Source organism: Meriones unguiculatus (assembly GCF_030254825.1).
Source record: "Meriones unguiculatus strain TT.TT164.6M chromosome 13 unlocalized genomic scaffold, Bangor_MerUng_6.1 Chr13_unordered_Scaffold_37, whole genome shotgun sequence".
Classification (NCBI taxonomy): domain Eukaryota; kingdom Metazoa; phylum Chordata; class Mammalia; order Rodentia; family Muridae; genus Meriones; species Meriones unguiculatus.
Window position 1 is genome coordinate 2031785 of NW_026843647.1, and position 14770 is coordinate 2046554.

Sequence of the window (14770 nt, forward strand, 5' to 3'; positions counted from 1 at the left end):
GTAACTTTTGAAAAGACTCCTTTTATGCCTCTCCCTCTTTGTGCAGAGAAATTTAGAGATAAAGATCAATTTTGAGAAAGTAGCCTTACAGGTGCCCCTAAATGGTTAGAATGTGGCTTCCCTCAGGCTGCAGCTAAATATGTGCCTGTAGGGACCCATATGGAGGTTTGGGATTTTTCAATTGTTTCAGGTAATTATGATTATACTGAATATTTAAAAAATAATTCAGATAAGTTCAATGGATATATCCTCCAGGATTGGGACAAAAAGCACAAAGATGGTTTTCACCTGGTTATGTGGAACCTATTTGGGTCTCTAGAGATCCTAAGACCAATGCTACAGTTTCACATCATGAGTTGTTTAGATTGGCAGCTAGTGCCAATATGATTTTACAAAAAAGGCCTAAAAGGAAAAATTCTGTGCCTTTGGCAACCAGGGCATGTGTTGCTTATGCTTTTGCTCTTCTTATGGGATATATTTCTCAAATTAATATAACTCATGTTGGAAATTCTTATAAAATTCATTGTGTAGCTTGCAGGGTTACTAATTGTCTTGATTCTAGTTTGGATAAGAACATTGCTGTTATGATTTTAGTTAAGAGACCTGCTTATGTTATGCTTCCTGTTGATTTACAGGAAAAAGAATGGTATGAGAATACTGCTTTAAAGATTTTAGAAAAGCTAAGTAAATTGATTAGGCCTAAGAGATTTGTTGCAGCACTTATTTTAGGGATTTCAGCATTAATTGCAATTTTGACCACCTTTGCTATTGCTACTACAGCGTTAGTTCAAGAGATACATACAGCAGATTTTATTAATGAGATGAATAAAAATATTTCTTTAGCCCTTTTAGAACAATTTATTATAGATAAAAACTTAGAATCCAAGATAAATGCGCTGGAGGAAGCAGTTTTAGCCTTGGGACAAGATATGGTTAATATTAGCACGAGGATGGAAACTCGATGCCATGCTGCCTTCTCATATATTTGTGTTACACCTTTACCATACAATGCTTCTGACCAATGGGAAAAGGTAAAAAAAAAATCATTTACAAGGAGTTTGGAAAGATACGGATATTACTCATGATTTAGATAGTTTGCAAAAGAATATAGCAGCTATTAGCAAGGCTCATTTGGATGAAGCAAGTTTGAGTTCTTTAGCTTCTGATTTAGAGTCAGGAATTAGAAATTTAAATCCTTTGAATTGGATTCATTATTTAGTGATGATAGGGGCCCTGATTTTATTATTTTTATTGGTTGTGCTCCTGTTTCCTTGTCTTTTTAAATTACTGCTCCACTCCATCCGCACTGTAGAGCGAGATTTGTTTGAATTGCATCTTAAAAACAAGAAAGGGGAGATGCCACACCCACGCCAGTGTCGCCATAGTAGCATAAGCTACAGGGCGGGGGATATGATTTCCCCGGAAATAATGCCCCCTGGAAGGTCCCTGGCAAACTCATCCCACTTGGAAAAGAGACGTGTTCTGAGATTTCTACGCTTCTTCAGTTGTGGCTCTGGGGCTGGAATAATGAATTCTTTGATCTTTCTCTGTGACACCTGAAACAGCACAACTAACTTTATAAAGAAATTTATTATTATTAGATTGTTAAAGGCTTTAATAAAAATAAGTTTAAGGAAAGTAATGAATTAGATTTAGTATTAATAGGCATTAAGAATACTAAAATAATAATAGGCTCCTTCTTAAATATAATAGCATAAGAGGTACAGCTGACAGGAGTTTCCCCCTCCCTTCAGTGCCTTGTTCCTAGAGAAGATCAAAAATCTTGGGCAGGACATATGGGAAGAGGGTTAACAAAGGTATAGTTAGATTTTGATATAGAGAGGGACTTTGGCAGGCATCTGACTTAGCTCCTGACTTTCCTCTTCATTGGTTAGCAATAATGAAACTATATTTGAGGTTTCTTTTTCTTTGTTTGCTCTGATCAAAAAGTTTTTAGGCCAAGATTATTCATGGGTACTGCTTTATGTTTCATTGCATTTTGAGTTAAAATGTAAACTTTGTATTCTTGGTAAAAGTCTGAATGTTCTGGGAAGTATGCCATTTTAAGGTGCCTTTTGTGAAATCATTATAAAAATACTAGCTTGATTTCAGTAAAGTTGCAGCAGAGTCAAAACCATCAAGGTGTCTCTGTCTGTCAATTCTTTGCCGAAACCGTGTCTTCCTGTCTAAAGCCTTGTTCTCCCGCGGACAACGGGAGCCCGACTGGGCTGGTCCGTGCCAGGGAGATTTTAAACAAGTTAAGCCATTCCAGAAAAAAAAAAAAAGTGTAGAGGATTTTCTAAAAGGGAAAAATAAATCTACCATAAATCACTTTTCCTAGACATATGTAAAAATGACTAAACAACCCACTCTAGAAATACTTGGTCAGTCACCTTCATTGCTATTTTAGTCACAATAGGTAGGAAGTGGAAACTCATAAATATCTTTAACATGATAAATGGATAAGAAAAATATCATACACATAAATACGTGTAAGTAGAAAATTTATAATTTAGGTAACCCATATCCAGAAATCAAATATCTCTCATTCTCTACTCTGGGGCATTTAGCTCCAAATGTTCTGATGTGAATATTCACCATGGAACAACTGTAGAAACAAGGAAACATGATGGGCAAGCAATACAATGGCAAAAAAAAATTGATCTACTTGTAATAATGTGTGGAAGTTATTCTAAATATGAAGGTGGATAAATATGAAAGAAGGAAGTGAGTGAAATAACAATAAATATTTTGAAAGAGTTTTAAGCAATCATACTATGAATTATTTACATAAAATTCCTATAATACATGTAAGTCCATGCATGAATATAAACATGTTACAACCTAAATATTTTTTTAATAATGCACACAGATATGTATAGTTCACCACTGACCAAAGAATCTTTTCCTTGCAACAACAAGCACGACCACAACCAATCACAAGGCAGAACTCTGGAGAACAGTCACACCTGATACATCTACAAAATAATTTCCAGATCTAAGGCACAGTGATCATGCAAAACAAGTGATGAAAAAAAGTTATATAAGGCAGAGGATCAGAGTATGTTTGGGTAGTGTGTCTTCTACTAATACCAGAAGCTACACCTAGAAGACATACCAATATAAAAAAATAAAGAAAAAAGGCTTACCAATATTCCTGCATAAACACAAACTAAACATTGAAAAAATGCTAATAGACATGCAAACATGCTCCAGGAAGAAACCAGTGGCCTCAATCCCATGCAAAAATTTATAGGGAACTAATAAAGACTGACAGTGGGATAAATATTCTTCCCAGGAAAGGGCATAAGATCAGTTACTTATCCAAAAGCGAACAGCCAGCCCTGAAAACATGCATAGACGTTACATTATTAGAATAAGTAACTTATAATTAGAAGTCTATATCAAACATATATTGACATAATATGAATTCATGAAAAAAAGATCATGAATTTGAAAGAAAGACAGGAGAGGTATTTGGGAATATTTGGAGGGAAGTAAAGAGAAGGCAGAAAATTATGTAATTATATTATAACCTCAAAAATGAAATACATATTGGTTCATTAGTTCATGATTTTTAAATGAATTATTATTCAATAGTTGAGAAAATAAAATTTGCAGCTAAATGGGTGGAACTAGTAAAAAAGCATGTTATTCAAGGTAATTCAAGCTCAGAAAGACAGACTTCACATATTTTCTCTTCTAAGAGAAAAACATAGCTGAAACCTGAGTATGTATGTACTCAGATATGAGTCTATATCTGGCAGTTACTGCAAAAACTAGGAATTAAAAAGGGACCGTTTCCAAGGTGAGAATGGTGCTGCACTGGAGGCAGTAGAATACAGCGGGGTATAACTGATTTCAAAGAGGAAATGGGAAAAATATGAGGGCGTTATAATCAGGGAGGTGAGATTGAGAGAAATACAAAAGAGAGGATAGTAAAATATCAATAAGGATTGTCAAACAACAGTCCTACATTGCTGTGATGCTGATGAACCACAACAATGATCGACATCACATGATAATCCTAAGGATGAAGTAAAGACACACATATCTTGGCAATAACCAACCTAAAAAATTCCTAACCTCATCCTAAATATCTATCATTATATTCACAGATAAGTGTGATCTTTATCAGAAATTTTAGAAACTTTTTTTTGTAATGGAGAAGGAAGGAGTACAAACATTTAAGAGACAGAGGATCAGGCATTTTGATATAAGATTTTATTTCCTCATTATAGCTATTGTTACACTGGAAAATATATGTGTATGGGAGTGTTTGGAAGAAAAAGTAGGGGTAATTATGAAATTATAACTGATAAATATAGGAAATAATCAAAAGAATAAATAAAATCACCAATGTTTCTTTGCTTATATTTTCTTTGCTTATATAGTTGATGGGATTGAATAAAATTCAAGGAAAAGAAAGGGCAAAATATAGTCCCTCTCTTTGTAAAATTGAGGAGCTGGAAGATTAATTTAGTGTGCTCTCCATTTGCAGTGCTTTCTTAGACCATGATTACTTCTTTGAAATTTTTATTTTATTTGTTTAATTTTTGAGACTAAGAGCCATTCATTTGGGGAAGTTCAAAAGGCATGTGAGCTTTCTGGAAGGGAGAGCTGGTATTTCATAAGGTCTGAATCCCAATGCACCCAGAATTGCTCCAGACACTGACACTCCTTTATTCTGTGCTACTGTGTCTCAAAATTTCTGGCTTGGCATGAACACTCACTTTTTGGGTTTTTACAATCTCTGATTGGATAACTTTCTATGGGATCTCTATGAAGATGCAATGCTGTTCACATGAATTAATTCCTGATTATGGAATTCCTGATTTGACTAAAACAATCTTAGAAGTTAACTTGTTCTAAAACAATTTTACAATTTTATGGCAGCAATAAATACCTTTCTGGATGCCTCCCAATGCCTCACAAGGATTGAGATAGATTTGTGGCTTCAGAGAAGTTCTCACTCTAGGGATGGCTCCATTAATTCTTGTACACACCATAAATATAGGGATGTTTACTGGTCACCAAACCCAAAATATAATGGGGACATATATCTCCTTGCAACCTCTTCGACCCTGTTAACCTTTAATACTTGTCAACCTTTGTCACTATGAACTTCTATAATGGATACCCAAATATGAAATGTTTAGTTTTAATGAAAATACATGTAATCTGTTGCATTTTCAAATTCATCTTTATCTGTAAACATTTTTGACTATGAAGTAATTCCTTTGTTTCAGAAATATAAAAGCTATGAAAAGACAATAGAAGCATTGAAGCCCATTGGGATTTGCTTCATCTATGAATTGTAAATATATATATTGATATGTTTGCATGAAATATGTCTTTTTTTGTACATGTTTTTGAATGTATGTCAATTCCCTAGCTACAAGGAGCTCCTTTTTATCACCCATGCAATATATGCATGAGTATACACAGGTTTATATGTCTGATCATTTGTTTATGTGTAAGCATGACTATTTGTCTATGTGTAAGCCATAACAGCTGGTCGAAGATATTTTCCCCAAGGGCAGCCTTAATATGCTACAGTTTCAGCAGGGGAGATGCTAGCTGAAATCATCATCATCATCATCATCATCATCATCATCATCATCATATGTAAGCTTGTGGGAATTTCTTAGTTAAATTTCTTGTTCCATCTACTTTTATTCAGTGAGCTTATGTGCCTGAGACTTCTCTCTTTATCTCCATTTCTCTTTCAATTGCAGAGGGTAAATGGGCCCCTAAATCTCTATCAGTCCTCTGAGCTTACCTCAGAGAGAGGACAGAGGATTGCCACTGATCCCATAGAGGCCTGAAGAAAGTCTCTGATTAAACAAGCCTGGAGCTCTTTGTCAGTCTAATTAAGATCATCTGTTGTTAAACAATGAGGACATTAGGGAAAGAGTGATTTTGGTGGCAGAGTGAGCAGAAAGCCTTAAGTAGCTCAATTGCTAAAGCAGCATTATTTCCTCATCAAGATGCCCAAATAAATTAAATTTTGGTATAGAGTAAGATACAAATATCAGTCCCTGACCATGAATTTACCTGCCTCACTTTTTCCACCCTGGGTATTGACTTTTGGATATTAACAGTTACAAATTATTTTAAGGCTATAATTTCATTACAAAATTTCTTCCTTCCATTTTCTCCCTCCAGGCCTTCCCACATGTTCCCAACTGCTCACCTTCAAATTCACGGCTTCTTTATTCATTGTTATTTCATGTGTTATATACATGTATTTTGAAATATAAACTGATGATTTTTTATAATGCAATCTGTAGGTATGTTTTCAGGGCTGAACAATATATATCCTTTTATTAGTAAACTGAATATTCTAAGTGATTGTAGTTAAATTATAGTTAAATATAAGAATGAAAGCAACCAATCATAATCATTTTTTGAAAATCTAAGGATAACACCAAAATCAACAAAATAATGGGAATTTATAAACATGTTCCAGTAAAACCTGAGTAGTAACAGACTCAATTCTACAACAAAGTGGCAAAGATTGTTAAACAAAAAAATCAATTAGAATTTTTGCTGCCTTCAAGAAAGTTTAATACATCAATGATAGTGATTTGATTTATTATTTTTATTTCTATTATTTTTCAATTCTGATATAACTTTAAGCATAATATAACTTCGTCATTACCTCTCCTCATTCCTCTTTCCAAACACTCCCATTCCTCATTGCTCTTTTGTAAAATTATGGTGTCTTTTTTCATTGTTATTACACACACACACACACACACACACACACACACAATGTTGGATCATAGCAATAGAAACATTAACAAAGAAAAAAATCTCAGACTATAAAATGCTTCCCCCCAAACTACCCCATGCTCAAGAATAACTGCCACCATACACAATTCATTAATGAAACCTCAGAGGCAGGACTAAGGCCAGAAATTTAGACACTGAACCACCACAATATGTTCTTCTCCCCATCAAGCCACTTAAAACCTGCAGCCCATGGTACTACAGTACAGAATCTCCACTCCCCCCTCAAAAGTCTAATGCGTCAGTGTTCTGTTTGAGAGAAAAATCCTCCACTTGGAAATACCCATCTTCTCTCTTTTAATTCCATGTCAACTGCAACAATCCTGATTTAACAGACACTACAATGTGCAGTGAGGAAAGCAGAGAATCATAGGTTCATATTTTAAATGTCTTCATTCAACTAAACTTTAAATTGTAAAAAAGTAGACTTCTACAGTTATAAAATCTAACAACATTAAATCAAGATGAAGTAAATTATTTAAACAGACACATCACAAACATGATAGAAACAGTAATTTAAATCTCTCAATTAAATGTAAAAATAAAAGAAAGCAAGCCTAGCTCCAGATATTCAGCATGAATTTTACAGGGGTCTCAAAGTACTCACTGCAATACTCCTGAAAGTATTCCACAGAAGGGAAAAGGATAAATTAAAGGAAAGATATTCCAAATTTTTGTTGAGATACCAGTATTATCTTGATAACAAAAAACTAAACTTCTGAAAATTAATAATGCAACCTAATATTGTTAACTAATTAATAACTTGTGTTAAAGAACTTCTATATAGGTACACAGTTATGTGTACAAGAGATGTACTAACTTACCTAATATACTATGACTAGAAGCCGTGATTACAGACTATGTCAATATCAATGTCAAATATTACTGATTCCCATAATACTAAAAAATACATAGTATACTAAACATTCACAGTTCTTTTATTTACTTACCATTGACTGAATGAAAAGTTCAATTGACTTGCTCAGCCATCTTCTCAATGATACTCTCCTTGAAGGCTTAATGTACGTTTAAATGAGTCCTAAGTTTATATCTTGTTGGTTTGAAACCCAAACATTATACTTATCACTAACATCTTGAGATATGGCCTGGGCTCATGAGCACTGTCTGTGTTCTAAAATTTAATAATGGAAACACAGTTTTAGTTTCACCTTCAACTTACCTTATATAACCTGTGAAAGCATTTACTTTTCAATTACTGCTGACTGTAGAACAAGCTATTTATCATCCACAAAAGGATCTTCTTAAAGTTTTGTGTCATAAATATAGATTGTATTTTAGGTGAAATGGCTGCTTTGGATCTGATCCCTTTGTCTGTATCTTATGGTATTGGACATATTGGATGAAATTATAAAAATTTAATTTTTTTTAACTTGTTATATTTTTACATTGATTACCCATACATCTTTTTATGACTTCTTTGTCATTTTTATTAATTTTTTTATATTATTACAGTTTATTCCCTTTGAATCCCATCTGTAGTGTCCTCCCTCATCTCCTCCCAACCACTTCTCTAAGTGCACTGATAGGTGAGGTCCTCTTCCCCTTCCTTCTGCCCCTAGCCTATCAGGTCTCATCAGGACTGGCTGTATTGTCTTCCTCTGTGGCCTGGTCAGGCTACTTAGGGGGGGGGTGTTCAAGGAACCTGCCACTGAGTTCATGTCAGAGACCGAAGTTCATCTCATCCTAGGAAAACATTTGCTGAAATATATTTAAATTTAATGTCTTCAAATCAGTGCTTTCAGTCCCAAAATCATGTCAGATAATTATCGACATAGACAAATAGTCTGTGATAGAACCTTTCTCATTTAAAATTATAAATTTAATTATAAGAAAAAATGTTGTATTGGCTTGACCACAGTAAATTACTTACCAATGATGTTAGATTCTAACAGTTCCCGTGCTTATGAGTGAGGCTTCCCTGCCATGGTAGAAGCCCCTGCTTGTTTTAGTCTTTTATAGACCCATTTCTGTTTTGCTCAATAGCATTTTACAGAAGGCATAGGCCACTGCATACACTGCATCCCATATGTTGTGGTTTGGACTCACAAAATGGTCATCACATCATTTTTTTCTGGTTTAATCTTTATAGAAATATTTTCTGGATATGGTTTATGATTTTCAGATAACATAGCAGGAAGTGAGCAATCAAAATTGCCAATCCAGAATTTATGGAATTATGACTCTTCTGGGTACTGGGAGAATATAGGTGCCTCGAGAAAATGCTTTAAGCCAGTGATAGTTCTTGTCTTTGAATATGAGAAGCTTTCTCTGAAAAAGTTTACGAAACCATTCTTATTTGATACAGACTCTAAATATAATGTGTTGTTTTGCCATGTTCCACACCTTCCATCTGTTTGAAAATATTTTATTTACAGTGCAGAAAAACATCAATTATTCAGATTACTATAGAATACCTGCACACTTAACTGTGTATGTTGGTTCAAATAAAGCAAATCAACACCAAATATTATCCATGTTTCAATTGAAACATGTAAAAACCACACAGATATCTTTCTTACTTTTCTTCCTCCCTTTCCTCTTCTTTATCCTCCTCCTTTTTTCTTTGTCCATGTATGTATGCCTTCAGGCCAGCAGAGGTGGCAGGATCCTTATGTACTGAGTTGAGAGAATCCTAAACAGTAAGCACAGAGCACCTTAGCTACTCAGCCCCCCTGCACCCTAAACACTATTTATTCATTGTTCAGCATGTGTGTATGCCTTCAGGTCAACAGATGTGGCCAGATGCTTATGTACTGAGACCAAGCACCTTAACCACTAAGAGCAGAGCACCTTACCTAATCAATCTCCAGCACCCTAAAATTATTGATACTGTCCTGCCTGCTCGGTTACCTGCAGGACAGCAGAGAGCACCTATATAACCTATACAAGCTTGTGCATAGCCTGAACCCCTGGCATCATGCACCTACCTCCTACAGGATGCATGCAGACATGGTGGTAGCCTCATGCACAAGCCGCTCATGGACTTCAGGGAGACAGAATAATGGACAGTCTCCCCATGTGAGTGGGACTCAAAGAGTTTAGGCAAACAGCTTGGAATAAGAAGGATGCTGACAAGGGAAAACCAGTCCGGACAGTGACGCAGGTTAGCGGAAGTCCTGCCCCTTCAGGCTTTGCTTCCAGATCCACCCTGATGGGGGCAGACACTATGGAGCTCAGAGGCTCCGGAGGCTAACCCACGAACTCTCTGGCCTGGCCTCTGCTCCCGGGATGTAAACACAAAGTTTCTAGTCACAGACAGACCTCTATCCTTTCAGGTCTCACTTCGCAGTGTTCCCTGGTCAGGGAAGTACCAACCATTACAAGATTTATAGCAACAGAAATCCACCTGCCTGATAACTACAAACACACACACACACAGAGAGAGAGAGAGAGAGAGAGAGAGAGAGAGAGAGAGAGAGAGAGAGATAATAATAGAGGTCCCCTCATTCGGCCACTCTGAAATCTTATAAAAAGATTGGGATATACGAAACCCTCCCTTAATCAAATCCTTAAAAATCTAAGGTTTTGCCAGGCATGGTTGCACAAGCCTTTAATCCAGGCACATGAGAGGCAGACACAGGCTGTCTCTGTGAGTTCAATGTCAGCCTGGTTAACAGAGTCCAGGATTGTTAGGACCCAAAAATGATGATGTGCACAGCAGATTTTATATGAAAGGTTTATTGGATTGATATGAAGAGAGAAAGAGAAGGAGACAGGGAGACAGGATGGGGGAAGGGAGGGGATGCCTCGACAGAAAAGGGGAGAGGGTAAGAGGGTAAGAGGGCAAGAGAGACAAAGTGGTGGGTTGAACCTCTTAAGGAACAACACATAACCATGCCTGCCAGGTGAGCTACTTGGTCAGTGACACATGATGACATCATAGGTAGCTAGGCAACTGAGAAGCAGGCTACCTAAATGCTAACAGTCTTCCCTTTTTTTTTTCCGTCTCTCCTCTCTGTTGCCTGGACCGTGGCCCCAGAGTCGCCTACAAATCCCAGAATCCGCTGGGTGCTGTTGCCAGCATCGTTTGCATGCGTTCCTTAGATTACCACCAGTTGGCTTGGGGAGGAGCATGGAAGTAGGCGCAGGAAACCTCCTTGTCCTCAGACCCCACACAGCCTTTTCCCTGCTCTCCGTGTCTGTAAATCTCTCTGCCATGCCATACTGTCGTTGGGATCAGGTGCTTTGTGACGTCACTGCCCCGCCCCTTGTCCACGAAGTCAAACACACAGCAGCTGCTCCTGCTACTACAGTAAAAAGTCCTGTCCCTGGTAGCTGGTCCTTGGGTCTCTGCACCTTTGATTATGTCACTGGGAGTCAGACACAGACAATAAATCTTTTTTTTTTACATGAATACCACTCAGCTTTCTTTTGGAGGGGGACTTTTTTTAATTTTTTTTATTAATTACACTATTCATTTTGTATCCCCCATGTAGCTCCTTCCGCCCTCCCCTCCCAATTCCTCCCTTCCTCCCCTTCTCCACCCATGTCCCTCCCCAAGTCCACTGATAAGGGAGGTCTTCTTTTCCTTCCTTCTGATCCTAGTCTATTAGGTTTCATCAGGAGTGGCTGCATTGTCTCCCTCTGTGGCTTCTCCTTTCAAAATGGAGTCACCCAAGCTAACTTAAACTCTTCAATCACATAAGTAGAAAAGTAACTAAGATACCATGCACACATGATATATATATATATGTATATATATATATACACCCAAAGTTAAAATGTAAGATTCTGCTGGAGACATAAATGTATTCTACTGCCAATCTGTGACTAGCGTTTCCCTTCTGTATCGCCTGTTTTGACTGGAGTATGTTTTCACAAACTCCACAAGAAAATGAGTGTCACAAATTACAGGCTAAAAATCGGGACTAGAGGGATGACTCAGCAGTTAAGAGGACTTGCTGTCCTGCCAGGGGAACTGAATTTAGTTTCCAGCATTCACATTGGGCTACTCCCAATGGTCTGTAACACCAGATCCAAGTAAGGACCCACATTCCTCTCTAAACACACACACACACACACACACACACACAGAGAGAGAGAGAGAGAGAGAGAGAGAGAGAGAGAGAAAATGGAAAGTGAGAGGGGGAAAGGCTAGTTGTGTGTGTGTGTGTGTGTGTGTGTGTGTGTGTGACAGGATCTCCCATCTGTATTGTCTTTTAAAATCACATATAAACTAAAATGACCTTGATCCAATCATCTTGCCTCTAAATCCTGGGTGCTTGGATTCCAGGTGTGCAGCACCATACATCAGTTCAAGCAGTGGTGAAGATGGGACTCAGATTTTATTGTGGTTGCTAAGCATTTGGTCAACAGAGGGATCCTCAGACCATAGGTACCATTTCTCTGTAAAACAACTTAAGTTTGTTGAGCAACTTTTAAACAGATTCAGCCATTGCAGAAATCATTGTGTAGAATTCTCAAATATGTAATAATAAATGTACCATACGACCCAGCTGATTTATACCTTGACATATGCACAAAGTACTTGATATATCACTACAGAAATAATTGATCAGCCATGTTTCTTGCTATTCTCTTCTCATGGATAGGAAATTGAAACATCTAAACACATAAGTCAGACATAAATATAAATACATATACACACAAACATACATAGAAATACATACAGAACACATATGTCATACATATAAATAGATGAAACTAGAAAAATTATATTGATTTAGGTAACACAGATCCAGAAAGACAAATATCACTCATTCTCTATACTCTGAGGCAGCTAACTCAAAATCTTCAGATGTGAGTATTTACCATGGAATAACTGTAGAAACCAGGAAACATGGTGGGGAAGCAATGCATTTTGTACATTACAGTACAAAAAGCAGTGTGCAATTGATCTGATTTGGATAATATGGGGGAAGTACTCTAAATACAAAGGTGGATAAATGTAAAAGAAGGAAGAGTGTGAAATAACAATAAACATATGTGAACATCATAAACATCCTATAAATTATCTACATAAAATAGCTATAATACATGTAAGTCCATGCATAAGTATAAAAAGTACTTTAAATGGAAAATATACAATGAACACTTTAATAAATCACAGGGCTGATATGGGAGGGAGGGAAGCTCTCCTTTTCTGGGCAGAAAGGGGGAGGAGAAGGGGAAGAAGAGGAAGGAAAAATTGGGAGGAGTTGAGAGAGAGGCACCATTAGGGCTTATAGCACATAAACGTAAAGAAAATACAAATTGAAAAGAGGAATACAGCCATGTGAGGTCACAGAGAAAGCCTATGCAGCCAGTCCTGATGAGACCTGACAGGCTAGGATCAGGTGGAAGGGGAGGAGGTCCTATGCTATCAGTGGAGTAAGGGAGGGACATAGAGTCAAGAGGAATGGAGGGTAAGATTGTGAGGAGACGATGGAGGGGGCCACAGCCGGGATACAAATTAAATAAATTGTAATAAATTAAAATAATAAAACAGCAGGGAAAAAAGGAATACCAATTATGTTGAATGATGACATCTCAGAACAATGTAGTACAATAAGTTTAAATGCTTGGGGCAAGACTGAAGAACGAGAAAAATATTTTGAGTCATTCAGAAAGGTAAACCAGAGTTCACACAAATCTTTCACTGACTTTTTACAAAGATTTACTTGGGATTTAGATAGAGCAATATCAGATCCAGATGCTAGAGAAATTTACTTGTACCTTTAGCTGATGAGTGTGTGAATGCTGAATGGAAAAGGGCTATTAGACCTTCAAGCTCTACATCTGCACCTTTTTCTGAATGCATTAAAACTACTATAGATATTAAGTGTAAAGCTAACAATTTGGTTGTGGTTGAACAAACAATTTCAAAAGATTTGTATGTTCAAAATGTACATTGCTCTGATTGGGTAAGATCAGCTCATTTCCTAAAGGACTGTTGACAAATGGTCCCTAAAGATAATTTATTTTTTCTGGTAATAATCCAAGAAGAAAGTTTCCTGAGATATGTAGATTTGAGAGGAGCAGACCCAGGTCTTATGAATGTGGATCATTTAGAGATGAAAGTGAATGAGGGGCCTAGATCAGACCCTATAAACACAATTTTAAATCCTGATCACTGGTCACTGATGCCTGAGCCCTGAAGCCTCAGGCTTAAGCCCTAAGTCCCAATCCTTGGCCCCTCTGTTATCCTTATGTAGTAGTCAATGCCATCATCATGTCTTGTAGCAGTAGCTTAGACATACTTCAGCTGCCTGTGACCCAACAAGGAGACATCAGGACTCAACACCTGAGACCTGAGACAAAAGGCAGAAAATAATATAGAATATTACACAGTACATTATATCACTATTTAGGAGGTTGTGACACTTGAAACGCTGGCCGCATCCTTGGCCCTCCCCCAGCCCCTTGCATGTCAGGTGGGTCTTCAGCTCCACCCCTAATCTCCCTGGCCAATCCAACCTCTCATGTGATACTTCTGGCCCCTTCCTGGCTCCACTCACATCATGTGACCCCCTCTGGTTCTTCCTCTCTGGCTTCTTCCCTTCTCTGTCACCTGATTTCTTGACACCTCCCACTGACACTCCTTTAATCCCTCCCTACACGTGCAAAAAGTCTTCCCGAAGAGTCCTCCAGGCCTCATCTGTGCTAACACGGATGAGTCATAGACAGCTGATTTTGTGGTCAGTGTTCTCATGGTATCTCTGATACCCCTGGTTCCTTTGATTCTTCCCTTCCTCAAGAACTCCACACTTGTACCTTGCATTTGTTTGTGGGAATCTACATCTATTCCCATCATTTCCTGGAGGAAGTTTCTCTAGTCTCTGATGACAGTTCTTCTAGGCTCCCCTGGCCAGCTCTTCACACTCACTTATCTGGACATGTCCTAAGTCACAAAATATGACTTCAACCAGGCTATAAGAGAGTCCTGACAAGTATGGTGGCACACACCCTTAATCGCAGCACTTGGGAGGCAGAGGCAGGTGGATGTCTGTAGAAG